The sequence below is a fragment of the Peromyscus leucopus genome, chromosome 1 (genome assembly GCF_004664715.2).
Source record: "Peromyscus leucopus breed LL Stock chromosome 1, UCI_PerLeu_2.1, whole genome shotgun sequence".
In the NCBI taxonomy this organism is placed as follows: Eukaryota; Metazoa; Chordata; class Mammalia; order Rodentia; family Cricetidae; genus Peromyscus; species Peromyscus leucopus.
Genome location: NC_051063.1, coordinates 17,926,775 through 17,944,798, shown reverse-complemented (window position 1 = coordinate 17,944,798; position 18,024 = coordinate 17,926,775). Strand labels below are relative to the sequence as shown.

The 18,024-nt window shown below is 46.3% G+C and overlaps 1 protein-coding gene and 1 pseudogene across 1 annotated transcript in view; one reads left to right on the top strand and one right to left on the bottom strand.

Moving 5' to 3' along the window:
• Positions 1-18,024, top strand: part of Tjp2 (tight junction protein 2) — a 77,966-nt gene that overhangs the window by 18,202 nt on the left and 41,740 nt on the right.
• LOC114710021 lies at positions 517-1,075 on the bottom strand (annotated as a pseudogene).

The window sequence follows — 18,024 nt, the reverse complement described above, 5'->3', positions numbered from 1 at the left end:
AATTTGGAATGGTCATGCTTGTACCTGGAGTAGCGCACACTCTGTGTGTTTGGCTTTCTGTGGTTTCGGTTACCTGAAGTCCGGTGTCTGAAAGTATTTAATGGAAAATTCAGGAAAGAAATAAGTTTCGAATAATCTTTATTTCAGTATACTGTTTTGATTGTTATCGTATATTTTTAAAGTAGTTCCATTTGATTATTAGTAGTTTTAATCTCTTACTGTTCCTTAATTTAGAAATGATATTTTATCATGGGCATTCATTGTGGATGGACAGGAAGAAACATTCTATTTAGGTTTTGTGCTGTCTGGGGTTACAGGCATCCACCTGGAGTCTTGGAATATGTATCCTAAGGATGAGGAGCGTCAGCTGTCCCAAGGTCTTTCCTGCCAGAAAAGCAGGACGGATGTGGCTCAGTTACAAGCCATGGCGTCAGGATAGAAGGGAGAGCTCAGGGCTCAGCTACTGGAGTGAGGGGTTTTATAGATATCTACCACTTCTGGTAACTGGTTACACTCTCATATCTCCTCCATACTGTGTCTGAATATCATGACAAGCCCCTGTTTCTGCACCCCATGCTGGTTCTCACAGCCATCAGCGCCATAGTTTGCTCACCAGGGATGCTCTTCTTGCTCACATTTTTTTTTTTTTTCACAATAACTGTGGTTCATCCATCTCATCTCTAGTGTGGCCAGACCCTGGGGGCCAGCTGCATTTGTGGGCATTTTCCATTATAGCATTGACAATAGAGGCCGGCCAGCCACTCTCCACGAGGAAGTGCTTGATTACAGCCTGCAGCACAGTGTCAGGTCTGATCACCCTCCCCAGTGGGTCAGTCTTGTGTTCTTCACTCATTTCCTCCAGTTTTGGAAGGTTGAGGTTGACACTGCAGATTGCACATGTGTATTCCTTCAGCCGCTGGATATCTCACGTTTGCTCTGCCAGCTGATGCAGTGCATGCTCTTCAGCTCTGTCTGCAATGCATGTCTGCTGCTGCACTAGGGAGCGCAGGTGCTTAATGCAGTTGTGGTTTCGTAGCTCATCTTTGGGCATCTCAAGGCTGTCCTGGCTCCTCCAAGACTCCATTGCAAATAGGACGAATGAGGTTTTCATCAACACCCTCCTCTGGAAACGGGTTACATCATACCTCATGCCTCATCTCTGAGACCCAGGTCCTTCTAAGTGATGGGGCCAGGTTCCCTTTTACAAGGTTCCAGCGCCCTGATGCCTCCACTCAGTGCCACTCAGGAGATGCTATGAGGATCCCATCTTGTTGGCTATTCCCTGACTGAGTCATTCTTTGTAGTGATGAGTTTTATGGCTGAGGTATATGTCCCCAATTAGGAGCACCCTCCCTGGATGTGGAGCCTGGGTTCTCCTGGTCAAGGGTCTTGGCTAGAGCTGAGACCAGGCAGCTGCAGGGTAGGGTGGGAGTTGGGTCTCAGTCTTGCCCTGTAGAGGAAGAGAAGGATGGGGTTGAAGATTGTGAGCACTCTTGGCTGGCTGTCTTGGACTAACCCTGTAATAACCCTTGCTATATTGGTATACATTATGTGTTGCTGTGCATGGACAACTGTCCAGTGTAATGTCATTTTCCTTTTTCCCTTACTATTTGTGAATCTGACGTTGGATCTTGTGAGATCTTTGAGTGTACTCATTAAAAGCCCATTTCTAATTTCTTCTAAATTAGTTTGGAACTTTGTATTTGGTACTGCATTACGCTGCCCCCTAGTGGTTTTTTACATCAGTTACCAGGCAATGGCCTTTGCCAGGTTTCTGATAAATACAAATTCCACCAAAAAAGAGGTTTATTCTTAGGCTCTAAGGTCATGTGCTCTTTCTGATTTTTGTTGCCAGCCCTGTATGTGCTCAGTAATAAAATGTAACTCAGAACTAAAAAAAAACGTTGGCACCTGTCTGCAAAATCTCTTATGCAGAGACTGCCTGCGTGATTCAGCTCATGTGATAAAGCTGTACAAGATGCTAGACTTATTTTATTCCACGTGTATCATTGTTTTGCCTGAATTTTATATGTGTACCATGTGTGTGCCCGGTGCGGGAAGTCAAAAAAGAGGGCATCAGATCCCCTGGAACTGGAGCCACCTTGCAGTAACAAGGCTCGAAACCACTGAGCCGTTGGGACAGCCTCATACAAGATGTGGGGACATGGAGTCTAGAAACAGGCTAGTTCAAGCCCCTGGAGTTTTTGTTTAAATTTTGTCGTGAAAGCTTTGTCATCTGTTTTCTGAAGCCATGGCCATCAGCAAGACCGGCCGAGGTACAAGCCCAGTCTCTTCAGTGGCTTTGAAGCCTCACTGTCCTTCCCGCTCTCTGCAGCCTCCTCCCCTTGTCCAGCCCTTAACCTGCAGCTCTTCGTTGTTTAGATTTCCTAATAGGGGCGGTAGACACTCATTCTTGTGCAGTATGCCCCCCACAAGAACAGTTCACTTATGAACCAAGTCCTGGCTTTTTCTTTTTTTAAGTAGTGATCTTATTCCTTGAGAAATTTACACAACGTATTTTGATCATATTCACCCTCCTCTCCCCCTGTTTTGTTTTTCGTTTTTTAAGACAAATTTGCTAGGAATCCTGGGCTAACCTCATTTATTCCTGGTAGCTTAGGCTAGCCTTAAATTTTCCTGGCATCTCAGACTAGCCTTTGAACTCACAATGATCCTCCTGCCTCACCTCTAGTGCTAGGATTGCAGATAGGTGCTGTCTTGCTCAACTAAATTAAGACATTTTAAGTACATCTCAAATACTTACATGGTTGAAATCACAAGCTTTAAAAAGTATCATAGGGTAATGGTTTAAAATAAAGTTAATTAGTAATTTTTTTCATTTGGTACTTGAACCCAGGGCCTTATACATGAGAGAAAAATGCTCTGCCAGTGACCTACATCCCCTGAACTCATTATAACTTTCTTTCTTTCTTTCTTTCTTTTTTTTTTTCGAGACAGGGTTTCTCTGTGTAGCTTTGCGCCTTTCCTGGAACTCACTTGGTAGCCCAGGCTGGCCTCAGACTCACAGAGATCCGCCTGGCTCTGCCTCCTGAGTGCTGGGATTAAAGGCATGCGCCACAACCGCCCGGCAACTTTCTTTTTTTTAAAGATTTATTTATTTATTATGTACACAGTAGAGGGCGCCAGATCTCATTACAGATGGTTGTGAGCCACCATGTGGGTGCTGGGAATTGAACTCAGGACCTCTGGAAGAGCAATCGGTGCTCTTAACCTCTGAGCCATCTCTCCAGCCCCCTCATTATAACTTTCAAAGTGTCATTTGCTAAATTTTGTCAACATGTCTACAAATAAAGCTCAAAACATTTTTCCCTTGAAGGTGGGGGAAAAAAACCCAAGCACCTTAATATAAGTAAAAGCAATCTTAAAATGTTAAACGGTTTTCAAAAATAGTCTTTATCCCCCCCTTGTGCAAAAAACGCAAGAAACATCACATTTAGTTCAAGATGACCATCATTTCTGGAGTCTGACTTTCTCCTTGATTGATTGATTGAATTTTGAGATAGGGTCTCATTTATGTAGCCCTGTCTAGCCCGGATCTTGCTATGTACATCAGGTTGGCTTCAAAACTTTTGATTACGTCCCTCCCTCTGCACCCTAGAGCTGAAATGACAGATATGTGTGCCACCAAGACTAGCTAATAATTGGTGAATGCTGCTTTTTGACTGGCTGATTTTTTTTTTGGTGGAGTTGGGGATTGAACCCTGTGTCTTGGCATACTTGGCAAGCAGCTGTGTTGATGAATCAACATCACGGCCCTTAGAGCCTCTTTTGAATGCAGAACAACTTTTCACGAGAGGTTAGAAATGTCTGTGCTCTTTAATCCACACGTCACAGAACGTGGAGGTGGAATGAGAAGCTGTTTGCTCTAGTATGTGTTACATTTTTGCACATGAGTATTTGACTTGCATGTATGTGTGTGTCCTTTGTGTCTGCCTGGTGCCTCTGGAGGTCCGAAGAGGGTGTTGGATGCCCTGGAACTGGAGTTATAGATAGTTGTGAGCTGCTGGCAACTGAAACGGAGTCTTCTGGAAGGGCAGTAAATGCCCAGCCATCTTTCTGGCCCCTGGAGTACATATTTTAATAGTAGAGCATGAGAAGCCACTTGAGCCACTCTTAGGGGTATGGTTAACACTTTGTAGTAAGTATAGCTATCTAAAGTTTTAACTAACTAAAATGAAACAAGTTAGACATTCAGTTTCCTGGTCACAGTGGTCCCATGAGGTTAGTGGTCTCCATGATGGACAATACAACTATGAAATATTGATAAGGCAGGAAATTCTTGGGTGCAAAGGCTGTTTGTTAAGCACTGAGTTCTCCAGTGTTAACATGCTGGACTGGGGCTGTAGAGGACCTCCATCGGCCCAGGGCAGGTTGGGGATTCTGCACTTCTGGCAGCTTCCAGCTATTGGCATTGCGGTCTAAGGATGGTTTCTCAAGGTTCCTAGGTATCTTCTCCAGCAGGAAAGGTATGCCTGTTGCAGGCACCAGCTTTGCAGCCTTAGCCAGGCTCACTGATAAAGAGTAGAAGCACAAGGTGTCTCTTTTCTGTGTGAGCTGTCCTCGGATGGTGCCACAGGTCTGGGAGGATCAGTTTACCTTGTGTGTGTCATGCCCGGCCAGCCCTGCAAGCAGTTCTCACGGGTGGTGTTTGAACCTGCCTTTTGACAAAGACGTTTATAATTTTCTTTATCTTAGTATCTATTATGGGGTGACGGTCTGTATGTGTGTTTGCTGTTTTTAAAGTGAAGCTGTGTTTTAATGATAAATGGGCTGAGTCAGATTGAAAATCACAGGTTAGACGGGGCTGTGTCTTTGTTGCTAAATTAGCATCTCCCTTTTGGGTTTATTAATGGCTTCTTTGTAATTACAAATAAGGGTGGTCTGTTTAAATTATGCCTTGCAGCTTAGTGTAGGAGAGCTGTGAACACAGAGGTCTTAAATGTAATTATCTGTTGGTATGTGTGTGTGTTATTAAAATGGGATATTTGCTGATTTGGATTCAAACTGTCTCCAGTGCCCTATTATAGGCCTCACCAAGAACAGTCATGAAGACTCCTGGGTCTGAAGGCCAGGGAATGGCCAGGGTGGGTATTTGGTAGAGGCGGTAGGTGGCTTCTTCAGTGGAAAAGAGACAGGCTGTGTGGCCCCACTGACCTGGATTCAGTTCTTCCACCTTTTATTTACATGACTGCCTCCAAGTTCCTTTACTTCTGTGCGTGTGTGCGTGCGTGCGTTTGGCAGGGAGTGTGTGTATTGATGCCAGAGGATAACTGTGTATGGTTCGTGAGGAGGTCTCTCTCCTGTTTCTTGAGACAGGGTCTCACTGGGAGCTCACTGAGTATGCTAGATTGGCTGACTAGCCAGAGACCCCCTTCCTGTCTCCCCCTGGGATTACAGACCACGCCACCACAGCTGGCTTTTTTTTTTTTTTTTTTTTTTTAAATCTGGGTGCTGAGGATGGAACTCAGGTCCTCAGGCTTCCGTGGCAAGCACTTGACTGACTGCGCTCAGGCTCCTTCCTGGCTGCAGTCTCCTTTCTGCACAGCCCATTTGATACCCTGAATCAGTTCATGCACGGTCTGACGAGTAGCTCCCAGCAGCCTTAGAGAGGCGGGTTGTGTGTTGCTAAAACAAGCAAAGGGAGGGTGAATGGCCAGCTCACGGCACGTGGCAGGGCATAGGTGTGAGGCCCTGTGTTCAGACTGTACAATCTAGGAGACATCGTTGTTTTGCCTTGAGACAGAGTCTCATGTAGTTAAGACTGGTCTCAAATTTGCTGTATAGCAGAGGCTGGCCTTGAACTCCTGATCTCTTGCCTCTACTTCCCAAGTGCTAGAATTATAGGTGTGCACAACCATGCCTTGTGATGTGTTGTTTAATAAAACCCATTTTTTGGAGAAATTGTGCAGCCAGTGACTTCTATGACATTCATGGCGTGCAGCCGTCTCTCACACACCAAAAGGCCCATTGAGAGTCGCTCTCCAGGCAGCTACTGTCCTCGGCTTCTTATGCAAATAGAATCATGCGGTTCTTCCTTGTGCGTGAGCTTTTACTTACCATTGAAAGTCCATCTGTGTTGTAGCATGTAGTCACGTCATTCCTTCTTACGTAGTAGTGTGTGAGAAGAGTAGGAGTACTTGTGTGTCCGGCCATTAGTTGTGCACACTTGGGGAATTTCCACTAGTTTGTTCCTAGATATAATGTATATAATGCTTTTAGGAACATCATTTCTATACACGTGTGTGTGTGTGTGTGTGTGTGTGTGTGTGTGAGAGAGAGAGAGAGAGAGAGAGAGAGAGAGAGAGAGAGAGTATGTGCATGTGGTGTGTGTGTGTCTGTCTGTCTGTGTATGTTGTGTTGTGTGTGTGTGTATGTCTGTGTATGCTGTGTTGTGTATATGTGTGTGTATGTGTGTTTCAGTTCTTTTGGGTTCCAGGCTAATCTTAGTGCTCTTATGAGGAGAATCAGGCAGACCGTTCTGGTCTGGTTGTAGCTGCCGCACAGCTGTGCAGTGAGTGTTTTGACAGGGTCATTATGGAGGCCACTTCCTTTGCAGTGGGCATTGAGCAACCTTTGTACGAGCATTATCTCATCCAGTCCTCACAGTCTGCAAGGGTCAGGATCTTGAGCCCCATCTGAGAGCGGAGGCAGCCGCCCCACTGTGTGATTGTTCTAGATCACAGCTTAAAGACGAGCGAGCGGGCGGGGAGCTGTTTCGGAGCCAGGCATGTGTGATGCCTGCACAGTGCGCAGCACCGTGGTGAGCAGGTGCACTAAGTTTACAGGAGTTCTGAGAGGTCTTAGCTGGAGATCTGGGGGCGGGGCTTGTTTGCTTTCTTTTGATGTCGTTTAACTTTTTGGGGACAGTCTCACGGGTCCCAGCTGACCTCAGAGTTAACACACATCCCAGCCTAGTCTTAGATGTCTGATCTTCTTGCCTTAGCCTGCCAAGTACTGGGATTACAAGCCTGAACCCTCATGGCCAGCTCTAGAAATCTGGTTTTGGAATCTAAGTTAATAGCGTTTTTCCCCCCAATATATGTAATTTTATTTATTTTTAACGTATGTGTCTGTGCACATGCTCTCGGTGACCAGAAGAGGGCATCGGGTCTCCTGTAGCTGAAGTTGTAGGAGGTTGTGAATCCTCCATGAGGATTCTGGGAACTGAATTGTCTCCTTTGAAGAAACAGAAGTACTCTTAACTGCTGAGCCTCTAACCATTTTTAAAAAGTGTGGTTCTGTTAAAGCTTAGTGATTGTGCCCCTAGTGTGTCCTCACACCTCCTTGTCATCTTGTCCCTGAGGTAAATATAGGTTGGGTTAAGAAACAAAAACTTGAGCCAGGTGATGATGGCCCATGCTTTAATCCCAGCACTTGGGAGGCAGAGGCAGGCAGATCTCTGAGTTCAAGGTCAGCCTGGTCTGCAGAGTGAGTTCAGGACAGCCAGGGCTACATAGGGAAATCCTGTCTCAGAAAAAAAAAAAAAAAAAAACAAAAACAAACCAAACAAAAAAACAACCCAAAAATAAAAAAACAGAAACTTCATAAGTGGTGTGCCTCAGTAGGTGATCAGAAATGCCCATTATTTATGCTAGAGATCTGTCAGGAATTCCTCTCTAACATTATTATAAGAAATAGGTCTTGCTGGCTTGTTCAGGCTGCCTTTGAAGACTGCGCCTCACGTGGCCAGCTGCCGACTCCCATGTGTCCCTTTATACATTCTCTGCTCCTTTAAGAAAACATGGCGTTGGTCCTTTGGCCACACGTGCAGTTTTGCAGGAAGGGTGTTACTGTGGACTCTTCAGAAAGGAACACCCCACAAAGGTCACCATGGCAAAATTGGAAGAGTCTACACGGTCACCTGGTATGCAGTTGACATTGCTGTCAACAAACCAAGTTAAGGGCAAGATTGTGGCCCAGAGAATTAATATGCAAATTGAGCACATGAAGGAGTCAGAGTTGGAGTGCTTCCAGAGCATGGCGGGAGGAAGAAGGAAGGGAGGAGAGGTGCCTGGTTTAGCTGCAGCAGCTCCCTCCGCCCAGGCCAGGAGAAGACCCGTGACGGTGGAAGCCGTGTTCCCTGTGAACCAGTGACTGAGAGACACAGGAGAAGGAGCTCCAGACTGTGCCTGTGTTTTTCTTATTAAACGGAGCTGGTTTGTCCCCGCCCCCCCAAATCATCATAGAATGAAAGATAGTTGGAGTCGGTTTTTACCTTGTCTGTATGGGGGCAGTGTATGTTGATTTATTTGACAAGAGTTTCAGAATTGTATCTTGCCAGCAGAGGTTTTATTTTTGAGACAGTCTCATTTTATAGCCCACCTAGAACCCTCAGATGTCTTGCTGCCTCAGCCTCCTGAGTCCTGGGAGTTTGTGAGGTGCTGTGCCCTGCATGTGAGCAGAGCTTTAACAATACTTTGTGACTAAGACTGGTTTCCATGGGTTGTAGGAAGGGAATCACAAGCGTCCCAGCCAGAGGAAGGTGGGCTGTGGCCGCAGGCTGCTACAAGCCCTTCTCCTGAGGATTGCAGTTGATTTCCTAATGATGAACATGAAAATGCCATAGGGATGCTTCATGCCCAGAGCTATGGTCCCCACTGAATGGATGGTGTCATGGGGTTTCCACGCCAGTGTCAGACCTGTTAAGGACCTTGATGACTCAATTTGTGATCCTCCTCTTCCCCTTTTATTTTATTTTGAGGATCTGAGTATGTGGCCCCGGCTGTCCTTGAATTGTTGGTTCTGATTTTTGCCTCCCTCCCAAGGACTGGGATTGGGAGGTCACCATCCCCGATCCGCCCTCCTCCGCTCTCTTCTTCCTTCTCACCAGCATCTTCTCTCTCCCCTCTCCTCCTCATCTCCTTTGTAGTCACCCTAACACGCATGGAAGACTCAGTGTGTGGAACGCTCACATCACATCCTGTAGTCAGATTCAGATACAGCTGTGATAAAGGTGAGCCGTGGTTCTGAGTTCGAGGCCAGCCTAGCCTGGTCTACAGAGCTAGTTCTAGGATAGCCAGGACTGCACTAAGAAACCCTGTCTTGAAAAACCAAATAAATAAATAAATAAAATTAAAAAAGGTGAGCCATGGAAAGTCTTTGGCCTCAGGTTTCCTAACTATGAAAGAGGGACAGGCACAGCTAACCCAGGGAGCATGGCATTCATTCAGAGTCCCTGTAAAAGCCCTCAGTGTGGTGTTCTGCTCAATGCCTCCCTCCCAGTCTTTGCGGCCTTGTGGCCCATTCCTTTGGGCAGATGTGTATTTTCAAGGCTCCCAAGCAGTAGACTAATTTCAACATGCTCATGTAGAGAACGTGTTATTAAACAGTGTACTCCCTAGCATCCTGAACACACCTTACGAGTTCATGCTCTTGGACCAGAACATGCTGTTCCCTCCACATAGAATGCCTTTCTGCTGGACTAGTTTGTCCTCCTTGAGCCAGGAGTTTCTGAGGGCTTGTGGGAGGAGGTGCCTCCTGTGGTTGGTCCTTGCCTCCCTCCACTCCATCTTCTTCCTGTTAACACTAGAGTCTGTTCTCTCCGCTCATTTTATGTACCTGCTCTTCCGCCGTCAGTCTGCCTGCTACAGCCAATCACTGAGCCGATTCCTGCTCAGTCTTTGGACCTACCTGCTGGTCCCTTTCCCTGGACAGCTCTTCAGACTTCCTTATGATTAATTCTTTCCACTTTCATATCCGTAGCATTCTTGGTACTTGGTGGCCATGCATATCATCGCAGCTCTTGGGAAGGAGGCAGAAGCAGGAACATAGTTCAAGGCCAGCCTGGGATACAGATTCAAATCCTGCCTCAAAATAAAATACAGATGCCAGGAGAGAGCAAGAGAGAGCCGCACTGCTTTCTATGTTAAAGCCTTCCTTCGCTCTGAGGGAACAACATTTGCTGCATGTCCCTCAGTGTTTCAGCAGGGTCTGCCATCTGGTTGGTACCGGGAGAGTGTATGTCGAATGAATGAGCTTTGTGTTTTCCTCTGTTACTGCACTTAGGCTGGGTTAGAATAATTTGCTTACACTTCCCACCACCCCACTGACTGGAACTGCCTCAGGGGAACGACTCAAGAGGTGTTTATCTTGCAGTGTATGGCTGTTGTGGAGCGATGATTCTTGACTATAAAGATGGACGTTTGGCTGTGGAAGGTGCATCTGAAACTCTCGATCTTTGCATGGAGGCAGCCTGCCTGCAGGTGTCCTTCTGACGTCACCAGTAGACGTGCCAGTGGGAACAGGCTGTGGTTGGTCTGACGTTTCCAAGGCTGGTCTCTGAAGTCCTGCACTGCCATGGGGGACTTGCTTCATTTGTGACTGCTGTTGGCCCTCTGAGATGGATGTGGGGAAAGGCATAGCATATGCCACGCTCAAGAGCTGTACTCAGGTTTAGGGCTTTAAAGCTGACCTCTTGCACCCTGGAGAGAGGGCTCAGTTATAACTGAAGGCAGGTCCTGCTCTTCCATAGGCCCTGCCTTCAGTTCCTAGCACCCACACAGTGGCTGGCAAAGGTCTGTAACTCCAGTTCCAGGGAATCTTATACCCTCTTCTAGCCTCCATGGGCATGCACAGGCATACATTTGATGCACAGATATGCATGTAGACAAAACACTTTACTATGCATAAAAATAATATAAATAAATCTTTTTTAAAAGTTTAAGGAGAAAAAAAAAAGGAAAGAAAACCCAAAACCTCAAACTAGCTTTTTGGCATTCAACTTGTCTCCTGTGCTGTACCCACGATGGGCTCCAAATTTAGATCTTTGTCCCAGGGTCCCACAAACCAGGTAGCACATTCTTCTTTTGCAAACAGCTCAGCCTGTTGACAAGACTCCCTGGTGACAGCACACTTCTGAAAACCTGCCCTGGGTTGCAAGGCCAGGAATCCAAAACTACACAAAGAAGCAAGGACAGAGCTCTCTGTCGCTTCTTTATCTAAGTCTATGATAAGTTTGGAAGAAAGAGAGAGAGAAAAAAGAACTCTGCTGAGCAAGTTCTCTGTCCCTGAGGTGGTGCCGACCTGTACCAGCTCCCCTTATTGTCAAGAATGTATGCTGTTTCAATGGGTGCCTTTTGATTGGCCACCACTGGCAGGTCAATTTAGCGTTAATTTCCTACATGGACTGCGTATGTGAACAAGTTACTTCTCTGTTCCTTTCCATAGCCCTGCTCTTGGTCATTCCCGGTTCCCCTGATTGCAGGAGTCCCTTACACACTAAAACATGCAGAATCTCAAGTCCCTTTCTATAAAGTGGTATAATGTTCATGGAACTTGGGTAGATCTTCACGTACTTCCAGTTATCTCTAGGTTCCTTATAACACCTAATATAATAGAAATGGTACGTAAGTAGTTACATTATTTAGCGAATAATTACTCAAAAAGGCTGTACATGTTTTGTACAGACAAGTTTGTTTTGTCTTGTCTTGCTTTTTTGTGCTGAGATAGTATCTCACTGTAGAGTACAAACTACCCTTGAAATGTTGATCCACCCGTTCTCACTGTCCCAGAGCCAGGAGGCAGGGGTTTTGTTATTGTTTGGTATTGTTTGGTGTGTCTTAAGTGTTTAAAGGTTATTTATATTTTTATTCATGTGTATGGCTGTCCGTGAGTGTATGCATGTATGTCATATGTGTGCAGGAGCTTACGGAGGCCCTGGGTTCCCTGAACTGGAGTTTATAGGCAGTTGTGAGCCACTGTATGTGAGTTCTGGAGATCAGACTCAGGGCTCTGAACCACTGAACCATCTTTCTAGCTCCTAAAACTATTTTTAGACCATAGGATCTGTGGATAAGGAAGGCTAGCAGGACTTAGTAAGTTACAACTAATTACCAAATAATTTTACGTGGCCGCCGGAAGGAGTACGTACGTACCCCGGTGCCGTCCTCCTTGTGTGGGAGAGAGGGAGGAAAGAAAAGCTGTTGAAGTGCTGTGAGTCCAGACTCTCTTTGTGCCTCACAAGTAGTGCTTTTCAGAGCGCTTGGCGTCCCTGCTGTATGGCTGTGTCACTGTGAGATGACAACAGGATTTGCTGGGAATGTGGGCCACTATTGTATCCGCCTTACGTAACCACGTGGAGTGCTGGAAATGGGTGAGCAGCCTGGGAGGTAGGCAGTGGCCAGCCCTGACTCTGCGGAGCCATGAAGGCCGCTCAGCTATTCCAGAGGGTGTGGATCCAGACATTTAAAAAGTTGGAGAGATGGAAAGGCCATGTGAGTTCTTCAGCTTTCGCCTCCCTTTCCCATGCTTTCTCTGCCGGAGGGGAGGGGGACAAGCCCTTCACACAGTGGCACAGTGACTCCTTTATCCTCGGATTTATTTGTGTCTTGGCAGCTTTCAGGGACAAATTGTGAGATTGCATGCAGAATGTGGCTTGCAGTCAATGGTAGAATTTTAAATACTTGTCTTATTTTGAGCAGACCTGGGTGAAATTGATAGCCGCTCACTGGGTTTGTGAGTCAGACTGTTGATTCCTAGGTGTTGGCAATTTCGGCGAGCTTGGCTTCTTGGGTACAGATTAAAGAATATTGTGTTTGGGATCAAACATTTGACCTTCTTACCCTGTAGAAGCCGATATTCCGATGATGGGGCTTCCACATTACAGGAGAGATTTCTGACATTAGCTTTAGTACACAGGGCACTGTAACATAGATATTTGCTGTGGCTCGGACTGTGATGAAGTGTATCCTTAAAGCAGCTTGGGGTGAATTTTTGTTTTTAGTGGTCTCTCTCCCTGGGAATCAGCAGTATATAGACTCGGAGCTTAAAAGTTGGCTCTTCAGGGTCACTACAGGCAGTCACAACTTAGTTATCTGCCTGTGGCTGGTTTTAAATGTTTCCTTTTGTGTGTATTGGGAGACAGAGCACACATGTGTATTAAAGGGCCTTATATAGAGAGCCCAGGGGTCAGTTTTGGGTGTCATTCTTCAGGAGCTGGTTTTGAGACAGGGTCTCATAGAGCCTAGTGCTTGCCAAGTCTGCTAGACTGGCTAGCCAACGGGTCCCCTCCTGTCTTCCCCTCCCCAGGGCTGGGATGACTGGGTGTTTTTACCTAGGCACTAGGGACTGAACTCAGGTCCTCATGTTAATGGCAAGTACTTCTACCCACGGAAGTACCTTCCCAGCCCTAAAGGATAGTTATCTGTTTGATCAAGGTTTTCCCGAGAAAATGAGCTCCATAAAAGGCCTAAAAATAACAGCATGAAGAACTGTTTTCCTTTAGTGTCTAAATAACCTGTACACAGAGCTTCCTATTTGCAATAGTCCACATAGCTCCTACCTATCCATGGAATGGCTTCTAGGAATGACTTGTTCTCATATGGAGGACGTTACCATTAGTGTGCCTTTTATGGGAAGTACAGTGATCCGAGAAGATCATAGAAAGCATGAGGAAGCCACTTCAGGCGGCTGAAATCTCATCCCCAAGGTTGAAAACGTGTCCAGGGCCCATAGGTGGAGTCCCGATCTCTGAGGAGATTGGAGTCGTCGGTCCTTCTGTGACATTTCCTGTTCAAGATTCTGTGCCACCTTCCTGTTCCTAATAAAGTTGCTTTTTAACCTTTAAAAAAGGAACGAAAGGCGCTGGGGGGTCTGGCGCATCTGGGCTCTCCCACACGATGCCTGTCTCCGGCTGTACCCATTGCACCTGTCCTGCTTTTTGTCCTTGTACCCCTCACACTGATGGCACTGTCCCCACCTGCCTTCCCCCCAGCAGGAGTTATTATGCTCTATCCTTTTCCCCTTGCAAAACTGAAATCATATTAAAGCTTCTGGAACTAGACACTGCCTTGGATGTTAGGTCCTCAGCCGGAAGTCAAGTGCCCCTTGATGACCGACCCCTTGAACTTAGGAGATGATTGGTACCTCCAAACTGCTTGAACATTGAAAGCATGATGCACAACAGTACCACGAGTTCATTGCACTCTCCCATCCCCACCACGGGGCAAACCTCAGCTCCCCCGTGTCCCATCTCTGCCTCCCTCCCAGGCTGCTCCATCTTCGGTTTATATGCTTCCGTCCTTTGCTTTTCCTTTGCACTTTTACCGTATATGGCATACCTACACACGCACGTTTATCAGTGAACAAACCACGAGGGTTGTTAGCATTTTTAAATAAGTTACTATTTGTCTGTGTATGTGTGTGGGCCTGAAGGCCAGGGCATGACTTGTGGCGTCTGTTTTCTCCTTCAGCCGTTATGGGCGTCCAGGGAGTGAACTCAGGTACCAGATTAAGCTATTTCAGTAGCCCTCATGGCTTCCTGGGGGAGGGAGAGTCGGTTTTCTTCAGAGCTGTGGCCTCTGAGAGGCTGTGCGTGCACTCGTCCTGTATCCATGCACACACTGGTCACTGAATGGGCTCAGTGGGTTAAGTTAAAAAAAAAAAAGTGCATGAAGTTGGAAGGGGAAAGTCGGGTGGGAAATAGGGGGCAAAAAGAGGAGGATTTGATCAAAATGCATGCATTGGATGCATGTATGAAGTTCTAAGTAAGTTTTAAACACATGTTTAATGTTACGTTAAACTCCTAACATTCATCATTTTAACCATTTCTAAGTTCAGTAGTGTTACAGATGTTCACATTGTAAGGAGGCATGGTTTGTTTTTCAAACTTCGTGTGAGATCGTCCTGGAGTGCTCCCCCTTGAACTGTGTTGGAAGTGTCTGTGTTGCGCGGTGTGTTTGGGGCCTGCTCCTTTCCGCTGTGTACCTTGTGTGTGTCCATTCTGTCCTGGAGGCCATTTGCAGGTGGCAGCGGGTTAGTTCTACTCCGGCCCAGCGAAAACTGAAGGTGGCAACGACGTCTGTGTCTGTGGAGAGGGAGTTTCTACTTTCGTTTCTCTCGAGAAGACTTACGATTGAGATTGTGTTAAAATAGGGAAATTCACCGGCAGCTGCTGAAAGATGGTCTTAGACGTAGTGAACTTCCAGAGTAGGACAGTGAAGCACATCTAGAAAGCTGGACCACAGACATCTCAGGTGCCAGATTGCCTACCCACCTCAGGGGTGGAGGTGGAGGTGGGAGTGTGGCTCAGTGAGAGGGCGTTTGCTGCTCATATTCCCTAGAACCTGCAAACAGCACCTGTATCTGTTACTTTTCTGTTGCTGTGATACAACCCCGTGAGGAGGGCAGTTTGCAGAAGAAAGAGTTTATTTAGGCTGATGGTTCCAGAGGGGTGAGAGTCCATGTCAGCCAAGCGGCAGGCATGGCCGCTGGAGGAGCTGGCTGCGAGTTCACATCTTGACTCTCACAAAGCAGAGAATAGCCAGAAATGGCACTAATTTGTATGATTTGTATGATGCCTGCCTCCAGTGACATCCTAGACCAACTGGGGACCAAGTCTCCAAATATCAGAGCCTATGGAAATAGTTCTCATTCAAACCACCGGGACAGCCAGAGAACTGTTGAATTTAATAGGAGTTGCCTTTAAAAACATTTACAAGTAATAGAAATTGTTGTCTTAGTCATAGTCATAGAATGGAGAATAGATAGTGCATCTATCTCTTGGTTTATTGGAAAGAAAAAAGCGACCACCTGTTTTGTATGCGTGACATTGTGTTCTAGGAAACTGTGTGACAAAGGTGAGTCAGACATCAAAAGCTCACTTGAAAATCTTTCACCATCATCATCATCACCATCATCATTATTACTATCATCATCATCACCATCATCGTTATTGAGACAGACGAGTCTCACTGTGCAGCCCTACCTGGCCTGGGGCTCACTATCTACAGTAGGCTGGTCTTGAACTCCACCTGCCTCTGTCACCCAGGTGCTGGGATTTCAGGCGTGCTCTACATGCATGGATTTTTTTACTGAACCATTTAAAAAGATATGTATCAATTAATATACTTATAGAGACATTACCTTCCTTTCTTCCTTCTTCCCTTCCTTCTTTTCTTTTCGTGACAGAGTCTCACTCTGTAGACCTGGCTGGTCTGGAACTCACAGAGATCTGCCTGCCTCTGCCTCACGAGTGCTGTGACTAAAGGCGTGCGCCATCATGACTGGCCAGCAGTCATTTATTAAAATAGAAAAACTGGGCTGGGGGTGTAACTCAGTGATAGAACATGTACCTCATACATGCAAGACTCTGGGTTTGACCCCAGCATGGCAAAAGAAAAGAAGAGCCCTTCCTAAAGAAACTCCAAACAGAAACAAAATAAAAACAGTGGTTGGTCATGGGAAACAGACAGTTTACGGGGTGGGGGTGTGGGGGGGAGGCTGGGTTCCATAATTTCTCCATCTGAATCCGTTCGGAATGTTTGTGTATTGCTTTGAATGGATGCATGCACCTTCTTCACTTCAGCACCCCGCCACCCGCCCCCACACACACCACCCAGGCCCACGCACACCAATAGTCAAGACTCTTCCTGCTTCTCCTACACCCTTGTATCTTTTTTGATCCTAGATATAATGTGAATTGTCGTTTTTTTAATCTTTGAGAATTCTGATCTCTTGGAGCCAGATGGTATTTGCCGTGGGAATGTCCCAGAATCGAGCACACGGGGAGGGAGAGTCGCAATTGCCTCTCAGTCTGTGTAATCAGTTAAGTCACAGCAGTTGGCTGCTTCATGTTGCTTCTGTGCCCACAGAATTGAGGTTTCCTAACTCTGCTTGCAGAGGGAGTGGGTCATCTGGTCCAGCGTATCAGTTGGCATCGTCGTCTCTAGCGCTGAGTGTCTCTCTCCCAGTCTTAAGAGTTTGTGAACAGGGAGAAAACCCCACATTATCTGAATAGTTTTCAGGACCTCTTTCTATTATAAGTTCGAATTAGCCCCCTGTAGCTTCTCCCTCCTGGCCCTCTGTGGGACACCTCCTACCCGTCAGGCCTTGTGCTGTTTCTGAGTTGTGTCTTCTGGCTGCTTCTTCTGTAATTGTCTTCTTCAGCTGCGTATAGTGTGAGATGCTAACCCGTCGTTTGTGTCACTTTGGTTCTTTTCACTTCCAAAAGTCGTATTTTAGATTTGTTTGCTTGGTTCTTTTGATGGGCTATTGTTCATTGATAACTGTACTTTGGAGCTTGTCCTGGAACTCACTTGGTAGCCCAGGCTGGCCTCGAACTCACAGAGATCCGCCTGCCTTTGCCTCCCGAGTGCTGGGATTAAAGGCGTGCGCCACCACCGCCCGGCCCAATAACTATACTTTCAGTGAGGTGTTCTAATTTCTTAAAACACGAACTATGGTTTGTATACTCCTTTGGTTTGTTGTGGATGTTTCTAATACAGCCATTGAGCCTCAGGTTGTTTCTTATAACTCTCACTTTGTGTGTGTGTGTGTGTTGTGTGTGTGTGTGTGTGTGTGTACACATGCGTGAGTGCATGTGAACTATGAACTCAGGTTTCTTACATATCTGGGAATTCTGTGAAGCCTTCATTTAAACATGTCCCTTGGAGAGAGGAACCTTGCATTTCCTATGTGATGGCATTACCAGCGACACTTTGACATGTTTTGGGAGGATGTACAGTCACTTTCCATAATAGGACTCATTTCTAAACCTGAATGCAGGCCCATTGATAGGAATTCTCCAGAGTGGCAATTTCTAGCTATTTCCACAATATTCATGAGCCGGGCAAGAGTCTCTGGAGTCCTCTGTGGAAGTATTTTTTCCCTCTACGGTGCCCACTCTGCTCTTCCATTCTTTTACATCTTGTACTTTTCTCTGTGTATCTTCTCGTTTCAGTGCTTGCTAGGCTGGCCTGTCTGTAGCTCTGTGCTCTCTTGGCGTCTCTAGCCTTTTTAAAGCTGAACGGCTCATTAGTCTTAAAGTGACGCCACTGTGTTAAAGGTCTCCCTGGATATCTCTTAGACCTGTGTTAGCAGATGAAGTTCCAGTGGTCTGTTTTACACCAGGCGGTGCTGAGAAGAAGCCAGAGATCCTACAGTTCACTCCGTGTGACACATCCTATTGATTACAAGGCCAAGAGGTTCTTTAGGTTTAAGATGTGGAGAGAGAGAGAGAGAGAGAGAGAGAGAGAGAGAGAGAGAGAGAGAGAGAGAGAGAGAGAG